The sequence below is a fragment of the Acartia tonsa genome, chromosome 10, assembly GCF_053477335.1.
Source record: "Acartia tonsa isolate MP-2025a chromosome 10, ASM5347733v1, whole genome shotgun sequence".
Classification (NCBI taxonomy): Eukaryota; Metazoa; Arthropoda; class Copepoda; order Calanoida; family Acartiidae; genus Acartia; species Acartia tonsa.
The window spans coordinates 41,075,719-41,085,499 of NC_137269.1; the positions used below are offsets into that span (position 1 = coordinate 41,075,719).

General features: G+C 46.4%; 1 long non-coding RNA gene, 1 other non-coding gene and 1 pseudogene across 2 annotated transcripts; 2 read left to right on the forward strand and 1 right to left on the reverse strand.

Moving 5' to 3' along the window:
• Positions 1-1,255: 1,255 nt before the first annotated feature.
• LOC145330923 (small subunit ribosomal RNA) lies at positions 1,256-3,046 on the forward strand (annotated as a pseudogene).
• Positions 3,047-3,460: 414 nt separating this feature from the next.
• Positions 3,461-6,784, forward strand: LOC145330928 (large subunit ribosomal RNA). Its single transcript, XR_013883598.1, has one exon. It is a non-coding gene; the product is annotated as a large subunit ribosomal RNA (ribosomal RNA).
• Positions 6,785-7,852: 1,068 nt separating this feature from the next.
• On the reverse strand, positions 7,853-9,050 carry LOC145330633 (uncharacterized). Its single transcript, XR_013883529.1, has 2 exons — positions 8,566-9,050; positions 7,853-8,443 (listed from the first exon to the last, which is right to left on the reverse strand). It is a non-coding gene; the product is annotated as an uncharacterized LOC145330633 (long non-coding RNA).
• Positions 9,051-9,781: the final 731 nt, after the last annotated feature.

Sequence of the window (9,781 nt, forward strand, 5' to 3'; positions counted from 1 at the left end):
TGAAGTGGACACCACAGTCAAAGGAAGGCACCTTTAGTAAGGGAAGCCTGGTTAAGTAAGACGGTGAAGGTGACACCAGTCAAAGGAAGGAGACTGTGGTGAAGTGGACACCACAGTCAAAGGAAGGCACCTTTAGTAAGGGAAGCCTGGTTAAGTAAGACGGTGAAGGTGACACCAGTCAAAGGAAGGAGACTGTGGTGAAGTGGACACCACAGTCAAAGGAAGGCACCTTTAGTAAGGGAAGCCTGGTTGAGTGAGAAGGTAGACTAAGATAGAGCGCCCGCTATCTTAAGTCAAGCTGGTGAAGGTGACACCAGTCAAAGGAAGGAGACTGTGGTGAAGTGGACACCACAGTCAAAGGAAGGCACCTTTAGTAAGGGAAGCCTGGTTGAGTGAGAAGGTAGACTAAGATAGAGCGCCCGCTATCTTAAGTCAAGCTGGTGAAGGTGACACCAGTCAAAGGAAGGAGACTGTGGTGAGGTGGACACCACAGTCAAAGGAGGGCACCCTTAGTAAGGGAAGCCTGGTTGAGTGAGAAGGTAGACTAAGATAGAGCGCCCGCTATCTTAAGTCAAGCTGGTGAAGGTGACACCAGTCAAAGGAAGGAGACTGTGGTGAGGTAGACACCAAGTCAAAGGAAGTGTGTTATAGACCTGGGTAGAAGGAAGGGCACCTTCAACCGTGGTGAAGTAGACACCAAGCCTAAGGTTAGAAGGGCGGGAGAACCATAACCAAGGAGACTTTAGACTGTCCCACTCAAGAGGTTCCCGTTTAGAGCTTAAGGGCACCGCTTTTGACTTCAAGAGACCAAGTTTGAAGGCTACAGTAGACATCCAGACGCTGCCTGCCGAAGTTACCGTGTGGGCAGAGAGTCGAGTCGACTGTAGTCTAACTGTGGGTGAGAGGTTAAGAGCGGGCTGGCTTGCGGGTGAGAGTGGACAGTCAAAGAGTGTCTTAGGAGGGTAACCTTGACTACGTCCAAGGTATCCTTTGAAGGAGGATAGAGAGGTGCCAGCTATTGTTAACCCAAGCTAGGGCACCTCAAAGCAAAACCAAGCGCTTGCAAGCTGGCAAAGCAAGCGCTGTGTTAAAGGAAGGAAACGAAGGAAAGGAAGTTTAAGACTTAAGACTGGCTTCAAGAGACCCAAGTTTAGAGCTAAAGGGCAAGCTAGGTTAAGGGTGTTGCTGGCTTGCTTGTGGGTGAGAGGTTCCAGTCAGAGTCTTAACCAAGGGGTCTATAGGAAGGTAGACACCTAATCTGGTTGATTCTGCCAGTAATATATGCTAACGTCAAAGCCTAAGCCATGCATGTGCCAAAGTGAGAGAGACTACGAAAGGCTCATTAAAACATATCAACTTGATTGGGCAGAAGGAACAGCGGAAGGATAACTTTGGTAATTCTCAAGCTAATACATAAGACAAGGCAATAGGAGTTGTGGAAGGTAAGCGCTTGAGAAACCAAACACGGAAGTGTACTAAAGTTGACCTGAAGCCGTTCTTGATAGTTCAGTTAACCTGACTATCAGTTCATTCATGGTATGACCTATCAACTGTAGACTGGGTGCCTTAGGCGCACAGTTGTTATGACGGGTAACAGAGAATCAGGGTTCGATTCTGGAGAGGGCGCCTTAGAAATGGCTACCACATCTAAGGAAGGCAGCAGGCGCGCAAATTACCCATTTGTTAAAGACAGAGGTAGTGACGGAATATAACAATACAAGACTCTTTCGAGGCCTTGTAATTGGAATGATGTTAATCTAAATTAATGTCAAAGGATCAATTGGAGGGCAAGTCTGGTGCCAGCAGCCGCGGTAATTCCAGCTCCAATAGCGTATACTAATGTTGCTGTGGTTAAAAAGCTCGTAGTCGGAAGATTGTCAAGTGGGAGCCCTGGCGCAAGCGCTAGCGGTTCTTATTGATTGGTTGAGAAGGACAAGTCAATTGACTTTCAAAGGTTGATTGAGCTGGGTCTGTGTTTACTTTGAAAAAACAAGAGTGCTAAAGGCAGACCAGTAGTCGGAATAGTTGTGCATGGAATAATATAACAAGGAGTTGTGTATGTTATGTTGGTCTCAACCATAACTTGATGATAAATAGAGACTGACGGGGGCATATGTATTCAAGCGCTAGAGGTGAAATTCTTGGACCGTTTGAAGACATCCAAAAGCGAAAGCATATGCCAAGTATGTTTTCATTGATCAAGAACGAAAGTTAGAGGATCGAAGGCGATTAGATACCGCCCTAGTTCTAACCATAAACGATGCCAACCAGTAATCTATCGCATGTCTATTGACGTGGTGATAGGCGACTTTTGGAAACTAAAGTTATTTGGTTCCAGGGGAAGTATGGTTGCAAAGCTGAAACTTAAAGTAATTGACGGAAGGGCACCACCAGGAGTGGAGCTTGTGGCTTAATTTGACTCAACACGGGAAAACTTACCAGGCCAGAACACTAGAAGGATTGACAGACTAAGTGCTCTTTCTTGATTTGGTGGTTGGTGGTGCATGGCCGTTCTTAGTTGGTGGAGTGATCTGTCTGGTTAATTCCGATAACGAACGAGACTCTCACTTACCAATAAGGACACTGTTTCCAAATTGAAGTCGGGTGGAAACATTAACTAACTTGAAGATGTGTGTCTTCTTGGAAGGGTTAGTTGAACGAAGTAGCTAAAGAAAGAGCAATAACAGGTCTGTGATGCCCTTAGATGTTCTGGGCCGCACACGTGCTACAATTGAATATATAACCCGTCCCTGGTTCGAAAGGACTAGGCAAGCGGTTAATATATTTAACAGTCGGGATTGTCGCTTGAAAGTGTTCGACATTAACCTGGAATTCCTAGTAAAGGCAAGTCAATAGCTTGCCTTGATTGAGTCCCTGCCCTTTGTACACACCGCCCGTCGCTACTACCGATTGAATGTCTTAGTGAGAACCATGGAAGGAGCCCTAACACTTGACCTGGGTACCTGAAGTAGTTCAAGCTGTGTCATTTAGAGGAAGTAAAAGTCGTAACAAGGTTTCCGTAGGTGAACCTTCGGAAGGATCATAGTGGAGTTGTATTGTCGGGAACAAGGAATCGTAGAGCTAGTCTTAACGAATCCATACCAGGCCCAAGGCGCCTGCCAAAGAGAAAGCGCAGGTGAAGGCGCTAAAGCAAAGCTAGTGGACAAGGGAACACTAGGCTTGTAGCTTGAAGAAGATAGTAGCTAAACACTAGAGTGAATGTGAATCGCTGGTCACATGAACATAGCTTGGTTGAACGCAAGCGCAGGAAACAAAGCAAGGCTTTGGTTTCGTATTCCTTGTCAGAATGTGGGCATAAGGAGGCAAGGCACCCGTCCATAGGGCGGTTCTTCCTACCCTTCGTTTAGAAGGTAGGAGAGAGGACAGTAATATATGCGACGGATCCAAAGAGCTACGTAAAGGTCTAATTTGAGAATTAGCGGCAGTTTGACTCAATAAGAGTGTTTGATAGAGAATGAAAGACCCGCTTGACTTAAGCATATCAATAAGCGGAGGAAAAGGAATCCAAGGAGACCGTCTTAGTAATAGCGAATGACAAGACGGTAGCTCTAGGCTGAGTCTCTCTGTAAGAGGGACTGTGAGGCGCAAGCAAGCGGGTAGTCTAGGCTTCCCATGGCAAGGTCTCTCGTGAATGTGGTTCGTTCATAGGAAAGGTGAAGGACCAAGAGAGCTGGGAAGGTCTAGGCACGCCCGCTTGAGAGTGGAGTAGGAATATTTGGAATTGTATTCTGAAGGTTGAGGTAAACCATTCATTAAGCTAAAGACTGGCGGCAAGGCCAATAGCAAACAAGTACCGTGAGGGAAAGTTGAAAAGAACTTTGAAGAGAGAGTCAAAAGTATGTGAAATTGTCCTTTGACAAACGGTGTAAGGGTCTCAAGCTGGTATTCCTTGTGTTCATAGGAAGGTGAACCTGGGTACCAGTTAGAGTCAACCTTGAAGGAGAAGGAAGGAGGTGCATTAGACGGGAGAGCTAGCACTTCAGTTGTGTGTAGAGGGCGGCATAGCGAGCGCTAAAGCACTCGTTGTTGAAAAGTAAAGACGGTGACATCGACCCGTCTTGAAACACGGATCAAGGAGTTTAACAGGCGGACAAATAGAACCCAAGTAGAGGGTTGGTGTGAAGGGAAGTCAAGTGGGAAACCAAGGCATGTGGTTTCGTTGAAGGCTTGCTATAGTAGTAGCGGCAAAGTCAGATTGAGTGAATCTGTTAAGACCCGAAAGATGGTGAACTATGCTTGATCAGGGTGAAGCCAGGTGAAAGCCTGGTGGAGGCCCGTAGCAATTCTGACGTGCAAATCGATTGTCAGAGTCGAGTATAGGGGCGAAAGACTAATCGAACTATCTAGTAGCTGGTTCCAGTCGAAGTTTCCCTAAGGATAGCTGTAATTCACAAGGATAGTTTCATCTGGTAAAGCAAATGACTAGGAGGAATGGGATTGGAACGATCTCAACTCATTCTCAAACTATAAATGGATGAGAATAGCTTGGCGCTTAAGTAGAAGGCCTTGCTAAAGTCGGAAGGAATATGAAAGGACGTGTGGGCCATTCTTGGTAAGCAGGACTGGCGCTGTGGGATGATCCAAACGCAGAGTTAAAGTAACAAAGTCATAGTTCATAAGATACCACAAAAGGTGTTGGTTTCTTAAGACAGCAGGACGGTGACCATGGAAGTTGGGACCCGCTAAGGAGTGTGTAACAACTCACCTGTCGAAGAAAGCAGTCCTGAAAATGGATGTTGCTAAAACTATAGAAGGACTTATACTCCAGCTGTGCCTAGAGGTTGGCTAGGCACAAGTAGGCTGGTAATAACGTGGCAAGAAAGGGCCAGTTAAAGTAAAGTCGGGAGCAACGTTGTGTGCAGATCTTGGTGGAAGTAGCGAATAATCCAAGGAGGGATTGGATAGTCGAAGTGGAGAAAGGTTTCGTGTGAACAGTAGTTGAACGCGAGTCAGGCGGTTCTAATCTAAAGTTGAAGTATGTACAAGGCACAGGCAAGTGCAAGCGGAGAAAGGGAAACTTGTTAGAGTTCAAGTTCCTATACCAGTCTCATCCTAGCATATAGGCCTGGGTAACCAGGAAAGTGGATTGGGATTCCTTCTAACCCCAGAGAGAGAGTTGTCTTTTCTATATAAGCGAAAGGTCACCTTGAAACACTGTCAGAGTGAGTAAAGGTAACCCTAGCTAAGAACACGTCCGTTCAAGACGTGTCTCTGGTGGAAGCTGGACCTTGAAAACCAATCTTAAGGCTATGGTTGAACTGGTGTAGGCCGTACTCATATCCGCAGCAGGTCTCCAAGGTTAAGAACCTCTGACCAATAGAATAATGTAGGTAAGGGAAGTCGGCAAAATGGTTCTGTAACTTTGGGAGAAAGAATGGCTCTGAAGGCTAAGCTAGTCGGGTTTAACGTGGAAGTGCCCTTGGATTGGAAGGACTGGATGTGGTTCGGACCTTTAATCTTGAAGGCATGGAAGCGCTAGGCTTCATATACTTACGTATATACGTCTAGCTATCAATAGCTTGATCAGAACTGACACGAGCAGGGGGAATCCGACTGTTTAATTAAAACAAAGCATCGAGATAGTCAAAGGGTGACATTGACTCGATGTGATTTCTGCCCAGTGCTCTGAATGTCAAATGGAAGAGGTCCCATTAAGCGCGGGTAAACGGCGGGAGTAACTATGACTCTCTTAAGGTAGCCAAATGCCTCGTCAGATAACTACTGACGCGCATGAACGGATTAACGAGATTCCCACTGTCCCTATCTACCATCTAGCGAACCCGCAGTCAAGGGAACGGACTTGTGGATATTAGCGGGGAAAGAAGACCCTGTTGAGCTTGACTCTAGTTTCGCTTGGTGGAGAGGAATACTTGAAGTAGGATAGAGAGGAGGTGTAAAAGCCAGTCTTGAAATACTCTCACACGTATGTCTTCTCTGCTTAAGAAGTCGGAAGGGAAAGACAGCTAGGCTTAATGCCTTGCTTCAGTTGTAGAAGGAAGTTGAAAGGGCAACCCTAACCTCAGAGAGAGTGAGGCAGGGAGTTTGACTGGGGCGGTACATCTGTCAAACGATAACGCAGGTGTCCTAAGGTTGGCTCCTCAAGGAAAGAAACCTTGAATAGAGTAGAAGGGCACAAGCCAGCTTGAGTTCTCCTTTCAGTACAAGGAGAACCTTGGAAACAACGGCCTATCGATCCTCTTTAATTCGTGGTTTGAAGGAAGAGGTGACAGAAAAGTTACCACAGGGATAACTGGCTTGTGGCTGCCAAGCGTTCATAGCGACGTAGCTTTTTGATCCTTCGATGTCGGCTCTTCCTATCATTTTGAAGCAGAATTCAGAAAGTGTCGGATTGTTCACCCGTCAAAAGGGAACGTGAGCTGGGTTTAGACCGTCGTGAGACAGGTTAGTTTTACCCTACTAATAGGGAGGACTAGTCTTGAGTAAGGCTCTTTAGTACGAGAGGAACCAGAGCCTGGTACCGCTGGTGTTTCTGTTGTTTGACTTGTCAGAGCAGATGCGCTAAGTACTTTGGTTAATAGCTGAACGCCTCTAAGCTAGAGACCAGTCTTGAGAGCTATCTAAAATTAGTGAGATTGTCGGGAAAGGAGCAGCTAGGCGCAAGCCTGGTAGAACGAAAGCTATATCTATCTATCGCTCCCAATCACTGTGTCCCAAGGACACGACTTAGGAGGAAGGCCCCGTTGTTCATCATTAGACTCATACAGAGTCGAGTGACTGAGACGGTGAGCTGTTCCTGACACCCACCTGACGACTTAACAGGTGCCCACCAACAACCTTTGACACTCGGCAGATGAAGCCGTTGTCACCAGCTTGGGAGACTGGATTTTAGCGCTAGAGAGAGCGCACCTGGAGGGAGACCCCTACCGCTGTGTAGGGTGAACCCTGAGAAAGGTGCCCTCTCTGCGCTAAAATTCGTGTTTTTTAAGCTGGTGGTGGGGGATGAGGGATCCTGGTCATATTGAGAAATTATTTGGCGTTTTTGCGCTTAAAACTTGCGCTTAAAGTCGCGCCCTTTCGGGCGCGAAGAATAGGCAACAGTCAGAGAGCCAAAACAAGCTTTGCAGCCCTGCCGGCGGCACACGACTTTTTGGTTTTTTGAGAGGCCGAAATAATTGCGTGGCTTAGGTTAACTCACGACTAGTTTGCGCCTTGAGTGGGCTATTGATTGATTGCTATTTCCCCCTTTTTGTTACGTGGGGGACGTCGCGGTTTGGCTCACTGACATTTTTGGGGTTTTTTTGATGTCACGTCAAGGCTCACTGAATTTTTCCTAGGGTTTTTTTGAAATTTTTATGGTTAGACGCAGATTTTGCGCTGCTACAGGCTGGCGCCTTGGGCCCAAAAAGACAGTGAGCCTTACCACTAAGGCTCACTGAGAAAAAAAAGAGGCCAAAAGACAAACCGCTGAGGCTCACTAACAAAAAAAAGAGGCAGTGAGCCAAACAGGTAAGGCTCACTGAGGAAAATTTCCTAGGAAAAAAGACAGTGAGCCTTACCACTAAGGCTCACTAAACAAAAAAAAGAGGCAAAAAGACAAACAGGTAAGGCTCACTGAGGAAAATTTCCTAGGAAAAAAGACAGTGAGCCTTACCACTAAGGCTCACTAAACAAAAAAAAGAGGCCAAAAGACAAACCGTTAAGGCTCACTGAGGAAAAAAAGTGTAAAAAGACAAACAGGTAAGGCTCACTAAACTAAAATTTCCTAGGAAAAAAGACAGTGAGCCTTACCACTAAGGCTCAGTTTTCCTAGGGAGCAATCAATCAATAGCCCACTTTTGGCTCACTAAACATTAAAAATATGTAAAAAATATAGATAAATTTGAATTTTATTGTTAAAATAGAAATTTATGTTAAATATTTAATTTTACAAATTAACTCTAGATTCTTAAAACCTTCACCAAAGTAAGTAGGAATCAACGTAGACTTTTCAGGATAGACACACATCATAGTGCCCCTAAAAATCAATCAATAGAGGAATTATATGGCGCAGACACTTGTATTTAAGACACGATTAGACGGATTATCTTACGGTTAGACGTAGACTTTGCGCTGCTACAGGCTGGCGCCTTGGGCACCCTATAAGGACACTTAAGACCGTAAGCGAGGACACCAAGCCTGGACACCACCCAAACCGAAGATAGATGCAATTTTTTAGCATTTTTTTGATATTTCACTCTTTTATTCTCTATTATCCACTCAATTGGTACCCTCATTCCTATGTCCCGATATGATTCTACGCAGTCGGGACATTGGAAAGCGGGTCAAATCTGCTTACGGTATGAAGGTTCCCTTATACCCGCTATAAGGACACCAAGCCTGGACACTAGCGCTCGTATAGGAAGCCTATATTCTTGTGGTTAGACGTAGATTTTGCGCTGCTACAGGCTGGCGCCTTGGGCACCTGGGTAGAATCTTTGAACCCCCGTATCTAAGGAACGGGTAGACGGATTTGAACGAAAATCTAGGATGACTCTTGTATATAGACGTCAAGTTTGCGCTGCTACAGGCTGGCGCCTTGGGCACCCTATAAGGACACTAAGACCGTAAGCAAGGCACCCAAGCCTGGACACTAGCGCTCGTATAGGAAGCCTATATTCTTGTGGTTAGACGTAGATTTTGCGCTGCTACAGGCTGGCGCCTTGGACACCCGTATACCAAGCTTATATGTTAGGGTTAGACGTAGATTTTGCGCTGGTACAGGCTGACGCCTAGGCACCCAAGCCTGGACACCAGTCTTAGTATACCAAGGGCTTATGTTAGGGTTAGACGTAGATTTTGCGCTGCTACAGGCTGACGCCTAGGACACCAATCGATGTCACGTCAAGGCTCACTAAAGACAGTGAGCCAAAGCACGACATGTCACGTCAAGGCTCACTATGTTCAACCAAGGCTCACTGTCCTAGGAAAAAGAGACAGTGAGCCTTGACGTGACATACAGTGAGCCTAACAGGTAAGGCTCACTGAGGAAAAAAATGTAAAAAAGACAAACAGGTAAGGCTCACTGCCTAGGAAAATATGCTAGTGAGCCTTGACGTGACATACACTGAGCCAAACCACTAAGGCTCACTGAGGAAAAAAGTGTAAAAAAGACAAACAGGTAAGGCTCACTGCCTAGGAAAAAGAGGCAGTGAGCCTTGACGTGACATACACTGAGCCTAACAGGTAAGGCTCACTGAGGAAAAAAAGTGCAAAAAAGACAAACCACTAAGGCTCACTGAGGAAAAAAAGAGGCAGTGAGCCTTGACGCGACATACAGTGAGCCAAACAGGTAAGGCTCACTGAGGAAAAAAATGCAAAAAAGACAAACCGTTAAGGCTCACATAACACAGTGAGCCTTGACGCGACATGTCGTGGTTTGGCTCACTAGATGTTCAACCAAGGCTCACTGAGAGGGCACCCAGGCTACCCTACACGGTGCCTTGAGATCTTGCTGGATTTGCTGGCTGGCTATAACGTGCAACAGTCTCCCGAGCGAAGCGAGGGTAACAGTAAGGGGAGATAGGAAGGTAGGGAGACCCGTAGATAAGCCATAACGTGTCCGTGCCAGGGGGAAGCCGAGCGAAGCGAGGCTTCCCCTAGTGTCTTGAAACCCGAGCGAAGCGAGGCGTGATAGTAAGGGGAGATAGGAAGGTAGGGAGACCCGTAGATAAGCCATAACGTGTCCGTGCCAGGGGGAAGCCGAGCGAAGCGAGGCTTCCCCTAGTGTCTTGAAACCCGAGCGAAGCGAGGCGTGATAGTA